General features: G+C 34.7%; 1 protein-coding gene and 1 long non-coding RNA gene across 2 annotated transcripts in view; one reads left to right on the top strand and one right to left on the bottom strand.

Annotated features, from left to right (window-relative positions):
- Positions 1-17,986, bottom strand: part of LOC134666183 (uncharacterized) — a 428,204-nt gene that overhangs the window by 228,753 nt on the left and 181,465 nt on the right. The window lies entirely within an intron of this gene.
- Positions 1-17,986, top strand: part of LOC134665510 (AFG3-like protein 2) — a 229,025-nt gene that overhangs the window by 82,976 nt on the left and 128,063 nt on the right. The gene's annotated exons all lie outside the window — the stretch shown is intronic.

Below are 17,986 nucleotides of genomic sequence, written 5' to 3'. Positions count from 1 at the left end.
ATTAGAGGTATACTTCATTTGCATTTGATTGGGCGTCCAAGGATATTTCAACATTTTGTCACCTTAGTGTAAGCTCAACTTAAGAACTCCTTTAAAAGCGGCTCACGCCCGTAAAGCCAAGAGATACAACCAACATAAAAGTAATATTTTAATTATATTTTATCACTACTAAAGTCGTGTAAATGAAAAACTGTTTTCGCTGTTTTATGGAAATCGTAAAAAACTTGTCTCTCTGCGATTCCCGAAGGAAACTTTTGATGGTTTTGCATTGTTCGAGTTTCATTAGATGAATTTTATGGCACCTCATTCGAAGGTATATGGTGCTCTTTTGTTATGCAAGATTATTTAGATTTTTTTATGCTTCATACAGTTGTGGTGACACTTTTTATATCTTCATAGGCGCCAGTTGTATTTTGGATTTGATCAGAGAGACAGATCATAAACATGATCCATTTTCATCTACGTCAATTACATTATCTCTATCTAAAATAACCAAAACTTTAAAGCAATTTAATAAAATTCGTGCCGTTCCATTACTTATATCAGATAAAAAATAAATAATATTACTTTATAGTCGTGTCAGCACACGGTCTTGTAACGAAGTCTCGACCAACTAAAGATACTCTCGCTAAGGGACTGGATCAAGGGTCAGATGCAGAAGGAGTTTATTTTTGGATACGCGTACGTATATACGTCAGTTCCTCTTGGCTTGGGCCTTGTTGGCGGCACCCTAGGATAGATTTTTATAATGTGTATCTGTTTATTTGTATAATTTTGTATGTGTTTTTATAGTTTACTGTTTTGTATTATTTTAGGTTAAAATGTGCGAACAGGTAACATTCACTAAAATATAAAATTACTATTACATATATAAATATTGAATAGAAAATTTTATGTAGCATTTCTATGTATTAACAAGATATTTTATTGGAAAATTCTGACTCTATTAAAATATTTAACAACTGAGCTGAGTGACCACTGATCAATTTTGAAAGTCAGTTAAAGGAAAACAAAAGACGACAAGGGTAGAAAAGTAATGGGGCTGAACTATTCCAATGCATGTTTTATCTCCAGCTAATATCTAGAGCTGTTACTTACGAGTAGCTTAATAATTTTGTTGCAGTTGATTTAGCCATTTATGTTGATCGATATCTAGATTCACGATCATGATCAATATTAACCCAAAATACAACTACGGCATTGTAAATTAAAAAAAGGTATCTACCTATCAAATTGCCCGGTATCTTTACAAAGAATAACCAATTTTATAGTTGGAAGATTTAACGCTAAAATACAACTATCATTGTTTCATCATATGCGTTCGTTCTTTTCTTATGTTTTTCATGCAATGGTATTATCAACTCTATGCCATTCCGATCCCCTGTCCTCATCGATTCAACCTGATGACTCCAGATAAGGTACAGATGGGATTGGCCAAGTTTTTCTTCTTTATTTATTGGACCGACAGACAGACAAATGGAGGTGGTGCTACAAATGCGACGCCGTTTTTTTGTTACTTCATTATGTTTGATTAGTAAATTGAGACGTTTTGTAAACGTCTTGTTATTTCCTTGTTACGAGAATAAATGAGAATGGCTGTAAGATAAAAGTTCTAATGCTCGACATGCTAGTTAAAGCACGATCCGAACTTTAAAAAACTGTTAATGCTAATGCAATTGATGACACCCTGCTGTCACCTAATACAATGACTTAAGTTTGCAAATTATATATTCCCAATACATGAGACAGTAGCGATCAATCCGATGTCTATCTTATAAGAGTTAAATTTTGGGAAATAATCAACGTTGACTCTAAATTCATCATCATCATCATCATCTCAGCCATAATACGTCCACTGCTGAACATAGGCCTCCCCCTTGGACCTCCATTCGTACCGGTTGGAAGCGACCCGCATCCAGCGTCTTCCGGCGGCCTTAACAAGGTCGTCCGTCCATCTTGTGGCTGGATATCCTACGCTACGCTTGCTAGTCCGTGGTCTCCACTCGAGCACTTTTCGACCCCATCGGCCATCTTCTCTGCGCGTAATGTGGCCTGCCCTTTGCCACTTCAGCTTGCTAATCCGGTGGACTATGTCGGTGACTTTAGTTCGTTTACCGATCTCCTCATTTCTGATTCGATCACGCAGAGAAACTCCAAGCATAGCCCTCTCTATAGCTCGTCTGTCTCGTCTATCGTCTAAATTAACGTCGTTTAAATTACGAATCTTTCACCTCGAATAACGGAGCAAAATTTATATTAATAGATTTGTTGTAAAACATTATATAAACAGGTACATATTTATTAATATGTCACGTAGTACTGAAACTATCTTTACATACCTACATAAAAAGATATAAGAACACATGTGTATATTGGGGTAGCAGCTGTGGGAAGCTCATAAATATTGACCAAGCAGCAAAGGGTACCTCAAGGTCCATTTGCGGTCCCGCTCGGCTGGTCATTGGGTTTATATGCAAGTGGTCCGGACATTTTTACTGGCATTATTTAAATAAGCAGCAGTGCGTATTGGAAGTTAATTTCGGGATAGATTTTAATGTCTGCAGGAGTGTAGTGCAAAAAAAGCAGGCAGACAGACGGACAGAAAGACCGACAGATAGACAGACGAACATGACGAAACTATAAGGGTTCCTATATGGTACTCTAAACAGATCAAGAAAATTGGAAAAATTGAAAATTCTATTGTGTGTTATGACTGCAATTAATTATGGCTAGAAAGTCTTTTATTCCCAATAGGTTTTGCAAATCCATCTAAAAGCTATAGGTATGCAGTTCTCCATTATCTACCAAATCCTAGATTTACATTTACGGGTCACAATCCAAAATGCTATAAAAGCTTTATAGCTATTGTCCCACGTCGCTTCTCTCGTGTCATGCTCTCATGTATTCCTAGGAAAGGCAAGGGACGCTCTCAATACACAGAGCGGCCAAAACATAAGTGCATTCCCGTTGCCAGGGAGTTATTGGGATTATACTGAGTTAGTTTTACTATGGGACCAACCCCGAAATAGCGAAAAAAAAATTGGCTGCCTCATACATTTTGGCTGGAACATTTTCTATGGGAGAGTAATTTATTTTTTTGCGAGTATTCTCGTAGCACTAGCGTACAATAATAAGCTACGCCGTAGTATTCGCGTAGACTACAAAAGTAAAGACGCTTGTAAGTAGTTCCATCTTTCGTAGATTACATTTTTTTAAAGTATTTTATTTGGTTTATAATAGACAAAAACCATTTACATGTTTATTCCAACATTATTTCGGCATATTAGTAGTTTATATTTTCTCTCCCTATCCTAACACTAGAGTAAGGCGAAATTTACCTCTTTTTGAACTTCGTAGATTTACCGTTTACGAGGAGATCGATCGTTTATTCAAAGCAGGTAATTTCGTGCGAACATCCTTTACGAGTGTTTCCTTTTTATAGTGCACGATGCATGGCGACGGCGGATGCGAAACTACCTCGTAAATTGAAAATCATAATAGTTTGGGTCAGGTGGCACTGATAGTAACGAACGTGGTATTCATAAAGCATCCATTTGTAGCATACGACGCTCTCAATACACAGAGCGGCCAAAACATAAGTGCATTCCCGTTGCCAGGGAGTTATTGGGATTATACTGAGTTAGTTTTACTATGGGACCAACCCCGAAATAGCGAAAAAAAAATTGGCTACCTCATACATTTTGGCTGGAACATTTTCTATGGGAGAGTAATTTATTTTTTTGCGAGTATTCTCGTAGCACTAGCGTACAATAATAAGCTACGCCGTAGTATTCGCGTAGACTACAAAAGTAAAGACGCTTGTAAGTAGTTCCATCTTTCGTAGATTACATTTTTTTAAAGTATTTTATTTGGTTTATAATAGACAAAAACCATTTACATGTTTATTCCAACATTATTTCGGCATATTAGTAGTTTATATTTTCTCTCCCTATCCTAACACTAGAGTAAGGCGAAATTTACCTCTTTTTGAACTTCGTAGATTTACCGTTTACGAGGAGATCGATCGTTTATTCAAAGCAGGTAATTTCGTGCGAACATCCTTTACGAGTGTTTCCTTTTTATAGTGCACGATGCATGGCGACGGCGGATGCGAAACTACCTCGTAAATTGAAAATCATAATAGTTTGGGTCAGGTGGCACTGATAGTAACGAACGTGGTATTCATAAAGCATCCATTTGTAGCATACGACTACCTATTTCTTAAATATAATAATTTTACTCCATGTGATTGTAACCATCGATGAGTAGTCACTAATTGAACTTTCGTTCTAGCCTCCCGCCTTTCTAATTTGACCCCACAAGACATAATTGTTCTTTGTTAATACCTAATTTAATGCATCTAGTATAATGAAAGCTTTGGAATACCATAATGATTAAAAAACTGTAAGAAGAATAAATAAATAAACGGGTCATTATCTGAGAATTTGTTTGTGGTTCCGTCTAATTGCCACGACTCTTTTCATAAATTTTGTATGGGTCACGGCAATTAGACCGCATACATAGTTTTTGAGAATGACCCGAATACCCAACCTTAAACAAAATTATGCTTTATTTGAATGTCTATGTGAATTAATAAACAATTTTACGACCTACGTACATACATGTACCTACCTATACCTACTTATTATTTTGAGGCCACAAACATATATTTCTTATCTAAGCTCAAAAAGTAGGTAGATACAAGAGAGCCTACAGTGACAAACATTTTATTTCCAACACACTGCCCATAGTACATTTACGCAAACAATAAAGCCAATCTGTCCCCTACTCGAGCGTCTCTAGGCTTTTTATATCCTCAATCAAACGACAAGTGGCGAGAGCGGAACAACGACCTAATGAATTTCGACAATTCAAGAGGCGGTAGAAACGTGTCTTAAGGCAGCGCCCGTCCCTTGTCAAATATGCGCAAACTAAGCTTCTGTCTCTTTCGTGCTTCATCGAGAAGAACAAGAAGGAATCAAAGTAAATGACGTAGAGATGGATATTCGAGGGTCATTTTGTTCTTATAGATACTTGAACGATGATTTCAAAAGAAGGACTTTACCATTAAGAGACGTAATTGTCTGGTTTCCTTAAAATATAGGATGTACCCTGATTACGCTATATTTCAGTCTTCGTCTGTATATAAGAATCATGTACCTATCTTTGTCAAGTGGTTCATTTTGTTTTTTGTTTCGTGCATAGGTAAATCAATTTATAAATAAAAGCGGAAAAATAGGAAGCCAAGTGAGCTGAAAAGTGACAATACCGACTATTATTGGCGAAAATAAAGACACACTACTCCTCCGTTGGGTAAACACTTGAAAAGGATAGAAAACGTCCGGCTGGTCGCTCGAAATATCGCTGAAATGATGATGAAGAACCGCTCAGAAATTTTCACACCTTTGGAAAAATCCAATAAGTGCGATGTGGCTGAAGAGGAACGTTCGAATTTTAAAAACATGGTAGGTACTGGTTTGGTAGTCATATTTAAAGCGTGTCTTGTATTGCCAGCAAGACACGTTATGACTACAATTTAATTACGAAAATATCCTACACAACCTGTACCTGTACCTTTAAGAAAAGTGTCATTATTAGTTGTAAAATATATCCGAAAAAAGAGAAGGAATATGTTCAAGAACAGTCTTAAGCCCTGTCCCGTTCACGATTTGCCTCAATAATGCCACCACTCGGCACTTATCGCGTTCTTAAGCAATTTATCCGGGCTCATTCCCTTGGACCCAAGTGGAATCCAGTGAGGGAGAGAAACGTAACTATAAACATTATGTAGAGTTGTGATGTAGACAATGGAACTGTTGCAATACTTGCAATACTGTTTTCGTGCATTTTTATAACTATGTACGAGTATTTAGATAATATTGATTTACAAATGTAGCTAATAATAGTCTGATTTCTTTAAAGACTAATAATGTCAACGATTTTTACATGAAACGGAGAAACATCCCCTTCATATACTAATACAGTGAAACCTGGATAAGTGGGATCTCAAGGGACGAGCAAATTTGTCTCACTTAAAGAGGGTTTCCACTTACACAGGCTCCCAGTTAGCCAGGTACAAATAAATTTCTGTCTCATTTACAGAGGGTTTCATTAATAGAGGTGAGAATAGAGTATATTTCAGTTATAGAGGGGGTTAATAAGGTATTTAGTAATTATCTTTAAAAATAAATAAGGTAAAATAATCCTTGTCCCTAAATATTTTTTAAGTCTGTTTAAATATTTCTTTGAATTTATTTTGAATGATTCTCCAAAGGATAGATATTTCAAAATTAAATTAAATTTGATACGGACTTCATTGCGTATTTAGAAATGTAATAAATGAAAATTTATTTTTTCGTGTTACTTATAAAAAAATCAGCTTTCGTTTCGATAGTTTTAACTACTTACATAAATTAGCTAAATCAAACTTGAAGTTGTTTAGACACAATTAGGTAAATGCGTAATTTGTGGATAAACTAAGAGTTAGTCAGAATACGGAAATTGTTCAATGAAGTCCAAGTTAGAGAGGTCATAGATTGACGTTATCTCAGATACAGAAGTTAATTCCCTATAAAATTCTAAAAACAATTAGGAAAATGTAATCTTATAAATATAGTCTCAGTAAAGGAGGTAAAATACACTCTCTGTCTCAATTATAGAGGTAAGTGTGACTATAAAATCACAACAACGAATCCCAGTTATAGAGGTTCGTTTTTTCTCAGTAACAGAGGTAATTCAGTGCTAAAGTGTCGGGACCGCACCATGAGTCCCAGCTATAGAGGTTTCTCACTTATCCAGGTCCCACTTAACCAGGTTTCACTGTACTTATCATACGGTAAAGTAATTTACAACATCATAACGATAAACATTACTAGGGATCATTTTCAAACACGGAATAAAGTCATTACAGGACACCACTTCATTACCAAACTTACTTACTCGCTATTGGAAACGTTATAGAAAAATGAATCCCATGTTAAAGCTTATAGGTTTTAAATTCGCCTCAACGCTTTACAATGTACAACGAAATTAAAGCATACCGATTGACTGAAATTATAGGTGAGATAGTTGAGCTGAAAAGTTATTGAAGCAGAACGACAGTAATTTAAAAATCATTACCATCTTTTGATAAGTTCGAAACTTTATTAAAAATTTAACCCGTGGTAAAAAAGTAAGAGCTCAATCAATCAAGATTACATTTTCGATTCAAATAAAAGCATAAACTTGTTTTTGGAACTCTTCCTTTAGGCGAATGCTTTAATGTTACGTATTTCATAAGTACACCTTTAATTATTGTTTCAGATAGTTACGTAAAGCAATTATTTCAAAATAAGCTATAGTATTTATAAGCCCATCTGAAAACAATGGCTTACTAATCTAAAGGGATTACTACTATGCTCTAGTCATCAACGAGCAATCATCCCCTGATGACTGGCTAACCAGATTACAATTCCATCACTACTCTCCATTTTTACCCCCCTTAATTGAAATAGTCAAACTTGTAACTAACGTGTGCTTTTGATTACTCAGCGATTCAAGCGCTTGAAAAGGAATGTAATTATATCTTCAGATAAGTATATATCTAGATTTATTCTCATAGTGCTATAACTTTTTGCATATGAATGTTGAATCCTAATAAATAAAAAGTTTTATTTAAATATTACTTACTGTAAATAAGTAAAGAATTTACCACATAAACTTTCGCATTAACTACATGTATACGCTTATTCATGCTCCTTAAATTTATTCATTATTTAACTTATAATTATTATATTATATTGTTTACATTAGTATAAAGGTACAGGTTCAAAAGCGAACTGGAGATTCTGATTATAACTTCATGTCCTGAAACTGTTACTGTTGTCTGTATTATGTAGTTCTGTTTCTGGACCAGAAATATCATTTTTGACAACTGACAGGTCAACTGCATAACAGTTTCAGATTAAAAAATTAAAATAGAATGGTACAGTTTTATTTAAACAGATGGTGTTGCTATAAACCTTGTTTAAGATCTGTAAGTGCAAATATAAATTATCACTTTACCTATAACAAATGCGGTTTTACCTAAAATATCTTTTCTTTTTAATAAAGCGCTGCAAAGTGCTACCAATCGAGAAAATAATGCGATTTTTTGCACCGGCAACCCAAGCCGGGTTCGATCTAATTTGTTCCATTTTACACGCGTCTGCTCTTAATAGTTTTAATTAAACGAATAGTTTGAACACAGAATGAAACGTCATCATCCTGATGCCGCCATTTTTACCCGTGGCTAGTTTTGAAATTTAATAAGGCTTTGCGCTAACTGAAATCTAGTGAGATTTGTTACTTAGCTTACGAGTAGTAGCTAAGGATGAGTGAGTCGGTACACCGTATTTAAAAAGGGACGATATTTAGTTATTAAATGTAAGTAGGTAAGTGTTAAAAAAGACAAGTTGTAATAATACCTGATATTATTTTGTCGATATGTAATTAGACACTTTTGTTATAAGTTATTTGATTTACTGAGAGGGAAAACTGTTTTTTTTATTCTGCTGGGAAGAAGAGTTTTCGAAGATTGTTTTTTTTATTAATTATATCATGCTTTTATTGATTATTTTTTCATTTTAAGACAGGATTAAACCCCATCCTTTAAACATGCAAAATAAATTCAATTAGCGTCGGGTCGCAACGATACACTGCGCAAATAGAATACTATTGACTACCAATAGCCAGCAGCGCAGCCTACACAATACATGCACTAATGGATTATCAGTGATTTGCATTTAGCCAGATCCGCGCGATGGTGGTATGCGAGAGTGGTTTTTACTTGTGCAAACATCAATTGATAGTAACGGGATAGCGAAACATATGCATTATAAAATACTACAAAATAAAATAACACTCATTTTAAACCTTTTTTTTACTAATTAAGTTTGAAAGTAACATTATAATACAAAATATGTACTAATATGTCTTATTGGGGTTATAATATAAGCATAAGGAAAAGACAGTATGACTCTCTCTTAAAGATTAGACATCTCTCTGTTAGATTTTACAGATTTCCGATGACGTATGAAACAAATAATTTGGATACTAATTATAAAAGTACGTACAAATTATAATACACGTTGCGTTTACATAACGGCAGTTCAGAATATGAAAAACAATATGTTTCATTCTATTTAACCTCGTCCACTTAGGTGGAAAGTAATAACGCGAGGTCGGATCCAAACATGCCTGTATTTAGGGCAAAATAATTATCTAGCTGATACGATGCTACCGGCGGCGATTCCACACAAAGATACGTAGTTTATTAGACTACCCGGTTTTACGCTTTTACATAGTCCCTGAATTACTGACGTGACTTTTCAAAAATCCTTTTACCAGCATAGCAAAAAAAAACACTTTACGACAACAAAAAAAAACATACGACACGAACGAGCAGGGAGTAATATTTAGCTGATATTACTCCCAGGTAAATAAAAACTTTTCTTAGAAATCTTTCAAAATGGTCGAACCATGGAGGTTCGCAAGGTCCACAGCTCACAAAACCACTAATATATTTATGTTTAATCTAAATCAGTTTTGCTAGGAAGGCGTTTATATTGGCCGTTGTTTCAGCATAAAGTATTGCGGCTGCAAACGCCGTGTCGTGGGCAATCAGCCATTTTACTGCCCTTTGTCTTCTTAAATCGCCGCTCTGAGACCGATGGTGACTCTCAGTAAGGTACAGTGAATCATTTTTGAAATTAAATTGTCCTTTCTTTAATACCAGACGTTTTAATATTCTAAATAGTGGCCAAGATTTGAGCAGTATAATAGACATCTTACAACTTTAATGTATGTTTTGTGTGAAAGAGGGAAACGGATGAAGAAGAGATGAGGGTAAAGTCTCCTTAAAACGCCACCCGCGAGCGTCTGACACGTATCATATAAACAGAATTAGATAACACTTAACTTATAAGTAGCCCATTTTTCTTTGGTAAGCTCTATTATTGACATTAGATACCACGGTGGGAGGACGCTGTACTGCTATGTTCGAATTTCAGTCACCTTCCGCGGCAGGTGACCTTGACCGCTACAAGTGGGTCTGATCCGCTTTGCCGGCGGTGGGAGTACCAGTCCATGAACATAGGAACATCTCCGAAAATAGCATTTGGACGACGTTGGTCGCGGTCGGCAACGAGTCGCATGCCACGGATGGCGTCCAGTCAAACAGACCGCAGCTGCAATTTCTCACTACTCATGCGAATGCGCTCAGGTAGAATATCTTCTATTACACATAAGATGTGCTTCTAATTCTAATATAAAAATAATTAGCTAAGTTTCCGCCACTTCAGAGAGAAAATCCATCCGAATACTAAGTCTTGAGGATCAGTATCGAATATCTTGTCATTCACAGCAATTTAACGTGCTAGGTGGACGATGTCCGTATCAGATTTTTGCTCGGTCGTAAACCGTCGCAAACAGTCGTGTAGTGTGTAACGGCGTGGAAGCGTAAACTGCCGTAATTCGCCCCGTCTCTTAACTCGTCATCTGATTGGAGCGACTAGTCCAAGCAGTGGTAGGTCGGTGAACTAAGAAGTAAGTAACTAAAAATCGAATTAATATTTAGTCACATATTAGACTAGGCATATGTGATAGGCAACATTTTGTTCAATTATGAAAATTAACGTAGGTCATATGCATAAGTCAAATGTCATATAAACTGACTCATCATTTTCTATTACGAGTTAAGTAGAAAAGGGAATTGAATTCTTATTTTAGAAAAAATTATCATAGAGTTTGAACAAAAGTAGGTAGTTACCTACATCCTTACCGATTTTTATTTCATACCTATTAATGTTTAAAAGTTTCAGAATACAGACCATGACAAGGTCACGAAAGTGGTTAATATATAAAATTTTACAACTATTTAAATATATATACGTATAACTCAATATACTGTACAGACGAATCATTAGGCTTACCCCACCCAACATCATTTGTGTTTGTGTCATTTCCAAATATTGTATAAAAACAGGTATAGCCGTGTCGCGGGAGGGCCGAAGTGGCATCATGATTTACACCCTCTTGTTCATGCTAATAGGAGCACAAGTAGCTGCCTTGATTTACGATCTGGATTAATATATAATTATTTCACTCCGAATGCATTTATCACGGATTTACAAGAGATTGTTTTATCTTTGGGTTTGTTCTCGATTAACAGACAGGATTTTATTTATCTACCTAATCAACTTGATTTTATCAGAATAAAAATAAGTTTGATACCTAATCATATTTGAATTATCATCATCATCAGGCCTTGTAGGGGAAGGCGGGGTTATTGCGAACATCTAAGGGAGTTTGGGAATAAATCAAAAATAGTTATTTGTAGGTTAACTGCAATAGCTTCTTCTGCAAGGTAAATTATCCTACTCGTACTTTAAACTTCATGCGGATGATTTACGGATAATTTAAACAGCATCATTTTAATTATACGATATGATAAATTGTGATTAGTTAAGGATCCATCCTCTTAATTCTGTAATTTAAATTATGTCTTTTCTTTTTGACAGAAATTTTCTTATTCTAATGACAGGTTTTTTAAAGATTTATTTACTTACAGACATTTTCAGTTTTAACACAAAACATTAAATCATTATAAATTCGAAATAATTATAGCCAAACTTATTATCATTTATGAACTTATATAGTTACATAACGCAAGTAAAACGACATTCTATTTCCCAGAGCTGTTTACATAAAGACGCTTATTAGGAAATTGTAATTTTATATTTATGTTGGTACATAAAAGGCTTAGAGAAGTCCAACTCATATAGTCGGAAAATTGTAGGTATATGTAAAAAATATTTCACTTATTTATCTATACTCGTAATAACGAGAAACAAAAATAACATTTTACAGGACTACGAGCCAATTCCCCAACGGTCATGAATGTTAAACAAATATGCTACTGTTGTAACAAAGGCATTTACATAATTATGATCAGAATGGAAAGCGCTTTACGAATATAGGTATCATTTTTCTCTGATTGTTTTCATCTGTAAATTCTAAAAGATTTTCATGCTTATTATGGTGTTTTAAAACAATCGCACAATCAGCACAACAACAACAATTAAATTACAGAAGTGTTTTCAAGAAAGCAAGTTCTTTTTTTTTAGCATTAGAAAAAGACTACGCCATTTTGACGTGTTTTTTAATTGAAAAACGCTTTTTAACAATCAGTACCTATTACTTATGAAAGCAAAAGAATGTAAATAATAGTATATGATTCAAAATTGTTACATATTTGCCGTGACTTATTTTTCAAAAGTGTTTTTCAGTAAAAAGACGCGTCAATATTGTTTGCCTTTTCACTAATGCTAAGATAAGGAACTATAAATATAAGCAGCATTTTTACCGCACAACACATATACATTTGAAAGAGATAGTAGAGAAAAGTCCGATACCTTAATCCAGACGAGGGTAATGATCCGCGCTAGCTCATTTGACGGTACCCGTTCGCAGAATACCTAAGAAGAAAGTCAGTATTTTGAAACAGAACTTTATACCCTTCGAGATCACAGTAACCTCGGGAAGCACGTTTGAAAATTCTAATCGAAATGCAACTGAAAGAGAAATAATAGATGCCTATTTCACGAGTAATAAAGCAGTAAAGTATGCGTGCAGCATGCCTTAATTCCGTTCGGAAATAGGTATATCTACATGTTTTACAAATTCAATATTCTTGTTTTGACAATGTATATTTATGAAGTAAAAAAAATAGAACACGAATTAAAACTATACTTACGATAAAATGGATACAAATGAAGCACTGGGAGTAATATTTTGATTGTGACGAAATCAACCTAAAAGTTGGCTGCTGTTCAATAAGTTGTACAGTTTGCGGCTTACTTAAAAGAAATTCAGCCATGCACTGCATTGGAAATATAACATGAAAACCCAAAGGCTTGCGAGTATTATGCTATTCTATATATTTTCTTGATTATTAATATTTAATCGTTCTACCACGCCGAGAAAATAGTAATAATGACTTTTTTATCTTTTCGGCATGGGATCTAATGTTTTTGCAAAAAACTACCTCAGTATATACCACATATTTTAATGGAGAGTAGGTTCGAGATAATATTTACTTACATTTAAAATTGGGAATTTATGACCGATGGTTTACAATGATTAATACATCAGTAACATTGTTCGACTCGTTCTGCCTCCCTATTCAACATTATACATCACTTTACACGTATCAAACTGAAGCCGATATTGTTGTAAGTACGACATTAAAGATCACTTAACACTCATCGCAGGCGTTACCTACGCGCAAATGAAAAATGATTCCAATGAGGATAGATCGTCCGTCCATATCCGCTTCCGCGCCGCATCCATCACCGTCGGATGTTAGTCGACACCCTTTTTAAATCACGGCGAGAGGATAGTTAGCCGCGCTCTGTGGAATCGGCGGTTAATTTCACTCGGCAAGAATCAATTCGACGCAATTCTTTAACTCTGGCATCGTTATGGCATCGTTGCATTGATTCCAATGGAATAGAGTTCCTAAAAAAAATTACAATCTTATTATGCCGTGATGTAAAACCACCTAATAAACTGGGAATGTTCAGCAATAGCTTAAAATGTACAATCATAACAATTCAATTTAATATGAAAAAAATATAAGAAAAAATCCATCGGTTACGGCTGCATCCAGTCAGTTGGCTGTATAGGTAGATAGTTATGTTATTTTTATATATTACAATTAAATTATTGGAATCGATAGAAGTACAGTCAAACCAAATTATTAATAGTACTTAACTTACTCGGCTGTTTGTTGCTAACCTATTCCCACTCGCTCCTGAAAATAGTCACTCTCTGGTGACTCAATGTTTCATACAAACACAAATATTGCCAAATACCTACGGTTTATATTCTAGTTTTACTATATCTATCTATCTTATATCGCAAGCACTCTTGAAACATATAAGAATCCGAAGATGGCATCAATTTAGTGAAATGAGCACAATACTAGTTAATAAACGAGGGAGGCTCCGCCGTTTGAAGTATGCGAGGACTTACTACCGTTAACAATAGCAATCGAGTGGCCTGTAGTGGATAATAGCGATCATTACATGGACATCTTTTGTCTGTCCGTATGTCCCTAATTGACCAGCAGTCATGACAACGGGTGGTACCTAATTGGGACTCATGCGAAATTCTATTAAAATTATGATTATCATGTTCAGTTTTAAGAATTGACTAGTCGTAAGTTTTATTCAATTATAGGTTAGAAATAATAACCTTCCTGACTCCGATTATACGCTTAGTGCTATTGAAAGTAGCCGGCTAGTCGATATTATTCTGAAGTTGTGGCGAAAATCCTTAAAATATGTAGAAAAAATTTACCTACGCATTGAAGTAAACAGAAATAATTCTGGAAACGTCATTTTATTATAACCTTAAGGTGCATTTTCATTAAATGAAGATTGTCTACAGCATTAAATAAAAATATGTGTACTGAAACAAACTAAAAAAGAATCAAAGTACTGAGACATAGTATGAAATTAATATACCTGTGATTAAAAAACTGCACACGTAAAGTTTTAAAGTAATGTAGGCTTTTTGGACGTACAATAATCAGGCAATTTCGTAAAAGCGTTTAAGCAACGTATCACAAAATATCCTGTAAAATGAAAGACAAAGTGAACTTACCACCAAAGGGATTACCGCGCAGATTACGCTTTCTTTTACTTTTTTTATATAATTGAGCGCTTTGAGCTTGAAAGTTTTAAAGTCCTTTGCTGTTTGGCGGAGTGTTTTGCAGGCAATGACCGGGAAGCCATCGCGGTGAGTTGTACGAATTGCAGGTAGAGGAGACTTAACGGCCTGATTCGAACTTTTATATACGTCAAAAATTAGCTTTAGATACGCTATGGATCGGATAGGTATGTCAGTTGTTTCTTCAAACTAAAACGTCAGTTTTGACACTGACATATCCGATACATATCGTATCTAGAGCTAACTTTTGACGTACCTATATAATAATTATTCAAGTTCGAGTCGAGCCGTAGTAAGTGGGTAGATAAACGGTCAATTTTACAGAGAGCATACAGACGTGGATAATTTTGCATTTTTAGCACAGCAGTAGGTATTTAAGTAAGGTAGGTAAGTAAATATATAAGTAAGTAGACGATAAGAATTATTTACGAAAATGCCGTGTCCCGAATTAGTTATGCCTAGCACTACTTATAGCTCTCATTTAAACACGTAATACTTAATTATAATGTTTAGATAATTTCCCAATACCAAATGTTTTACCAATATCAAATGAATGAAAATGAAAAAAAAGAAAAAAAGATGAAAAATATTTATTTAAGATAAGTAGGTAATTTAAGATAAGTAGGTACAATAAACTTAAGAAAACTATATTTACAAACTTATTCACTAATCTATTGTGTAGGGAACTTATCTTAACCGTGCGATGCAATCTCGATATCGGTGGAAACAATAAAAATACAAATTAATACAAATGAAATACAAATTAATCACAATTGTCAGGATCACTTTAATAATAATTAGTTTACACAAGTCTTGTGGTTTTGTGAAACCCGCAAAATAAAAATAGTACAAATGTACCACATCTAACCAAAACTTAACTCTGCGTATGCACAGACGTAATCCGGCACTTGTGCCGTGAGTAGAAAATTGTACCGACTAACTTCCTTTGTCCGCTGACCACTCGGCGAATTTTTTACTATTTGGCTCAATGACTAAGAAACTTAGGAGCTAGAACGTGCACTCGAGTATTTTCCGTGACTAGCGAACTTATCTTATGTTGCTTACTTATGTAAATGTAAGTAATATTATTTTACTTGAGACGTATTCTGATTGTAATAACAGTGCCATAATTTGAGCTTGATTTGTTATGGATATGATCTGTTAGTGTCAATAGTGGTTGAAGAAGTGTCACTTTTAACACTGACCGATTATATCTAGAGGAAATGCAGATCAAAATCATAACATATTATAATTATAACAATCAGAATACGCATCCTGAACTTTTATTTATAGGATTGGTGTTTGTTTGGTACGAATGAAATTCATTCGAGCATTGTATTTTCTTATTTTCATATTGATCATTATTTGACTTATAGTAAGTACTATACCTAAAATCCTTGACAGTACACTTTAGATCATTTACCTACTTACTTACCTAAATAAATGTTATAAGTATTATATATTTTCTAGTTGACTGTAAAGAAGACAGTAAAATACCTTTCATCCCTTGTGCGAGCAAATTGAAAGCAATGAAGTCGAAACCCTAAGTTCTCAATCATTCAAGTTAACGACAGTAGAGTAGAGGGTCGGTGTGAGTAGAGCGTAGAAGAGACCTTTGGACCTGGCATGTTTTTATTTCTGTATATATGGAATGTACAGGATTACGTACATTTTGCATCTAGATACTATATTCATTATTACATAAATTCTTAACAGGCAAAAATGCCAGGATAACGCGAGGAAGGAGAAAATAAATTGGAAATTTTGGTGGTATAGTTTTATTATAAACATTCACAAGATTTCCCGCTGAAAATATGTCCTCTTAAGCGGGATATTTTGTAAACTTTTGTTGGTTTTCGTTTAAAGATGTGACTACGCAGGTAAATATAACACTTAAGTTACCTAGTTTATACAGGGTGATTCATGAGACGTGAGCAGGACTAATCCTGCACACTCAGTAACTGGTAATTGATCGATCACCGTCGTATTCAGGTGAAACAACCACACTTTTTCCTATTTTTCAACTTTTTGGTGAGGGCAAATTTAATTCTCTACAATCATGGTCACCCTACAAGACCTAATTAATAAACATAAAACCTCTTTTACGAAGAAAATAAAATGTCAAACCTGAGTGAGATACGAGTTTTCAAAAGTCACCAGACCGTGATGACAGTGATGACATTCAATTTGACACAGAATATCGGTAGTTTAGTATTCTAATGTTAGGGTGACCATCCATGTCGTAAATAAATTATAACTTTTTTTTTTTCAACACGACTAGAAAATTAACGTTAACCTCACTAATTCTGATAGGAAACAGTTGCTTATAATTTACGAAATGCGCAGTGTTAGTCCTGCTCACGTCTCCTGAATCACCCTGTATAATCTTGATCTTGATCACTGAAGCTTAAATAAGTTTTGGTATATTTAGCTGTATAGAAACCTAAAGTATTTAAGTACTTTATAGATAAATTACAACGCTAACTCATCCAATTTATTTCGGACATGTGCAAGATTCACAAGGCAACAACTTAATAATATAAAAGCGAGCGAAATTGTCGACTCGTTCGACTAATGGCAGGCCCTAAACTATTTATTCTGTCTTGTTTAATAGTTAGTTTTTCTTGTTCAATTGCCACATATTCGGCTGATGGTCAGGCCGAATATCCGGTATCCGGTATCCGGCCAAACAACTATCCGTTGCATCTCTAGTTACGACATTACTGCGGCAGCGTTGATTCCGCTACTGTCAATTTCTTTGATAAAATAGGTGACGTTCGCATTCCACAATTATGACGTTCAATCCGTCACTCATTTTATCAATACACCGTCATGGTATAAAACAAAAAGTATACCTTCAATATTTTCGACGTAAAATGCGATAATAAATTCAACAATCGAAGTTTTCTTTGAGACACTTCATAAGTTTCTTATATGTAATAAAAGAACTGTCTTCCAAATTCTATCAAAATGTCAAGTGCAGTATTGTTCAAAGGCCACCTTTGTTAACCGCTGTACATGCCAATCAAAACCGATAGTTGTGTATTATCGAATAAGGTTCATTTTGTATATAAACACGTCGTGCAAAGGCTTTGTGACTCGTGGTCAGTTGACGTCATTTGTACGTGATTTTCGACAGGCTTTGACTATTTACAAGGCATTTACATTACCGTTACTGTATTCAAACATTGTAATAATGTGTATATAATTATTAGTAAAAATCAGTGTATTATAG

Source organism: Cydia fagiglandana, chromosome 1 (assembly GCF_963556715.1).
Source record: "Cydia fagiglandana chromosome 1, ilCydFagi1.1, whole genome shotgun sequence".
Taxonomy (NCBI): domain Eukaryota; kingdom Metazoa; phylum Arthropoda; class Insecta; order Lepidoptera; family Tortricidae; genus Cydia; species Cydia fagiglandana.
This window is presented reverse-complemented; position numbering and strand designations above follow the sequence as displayed.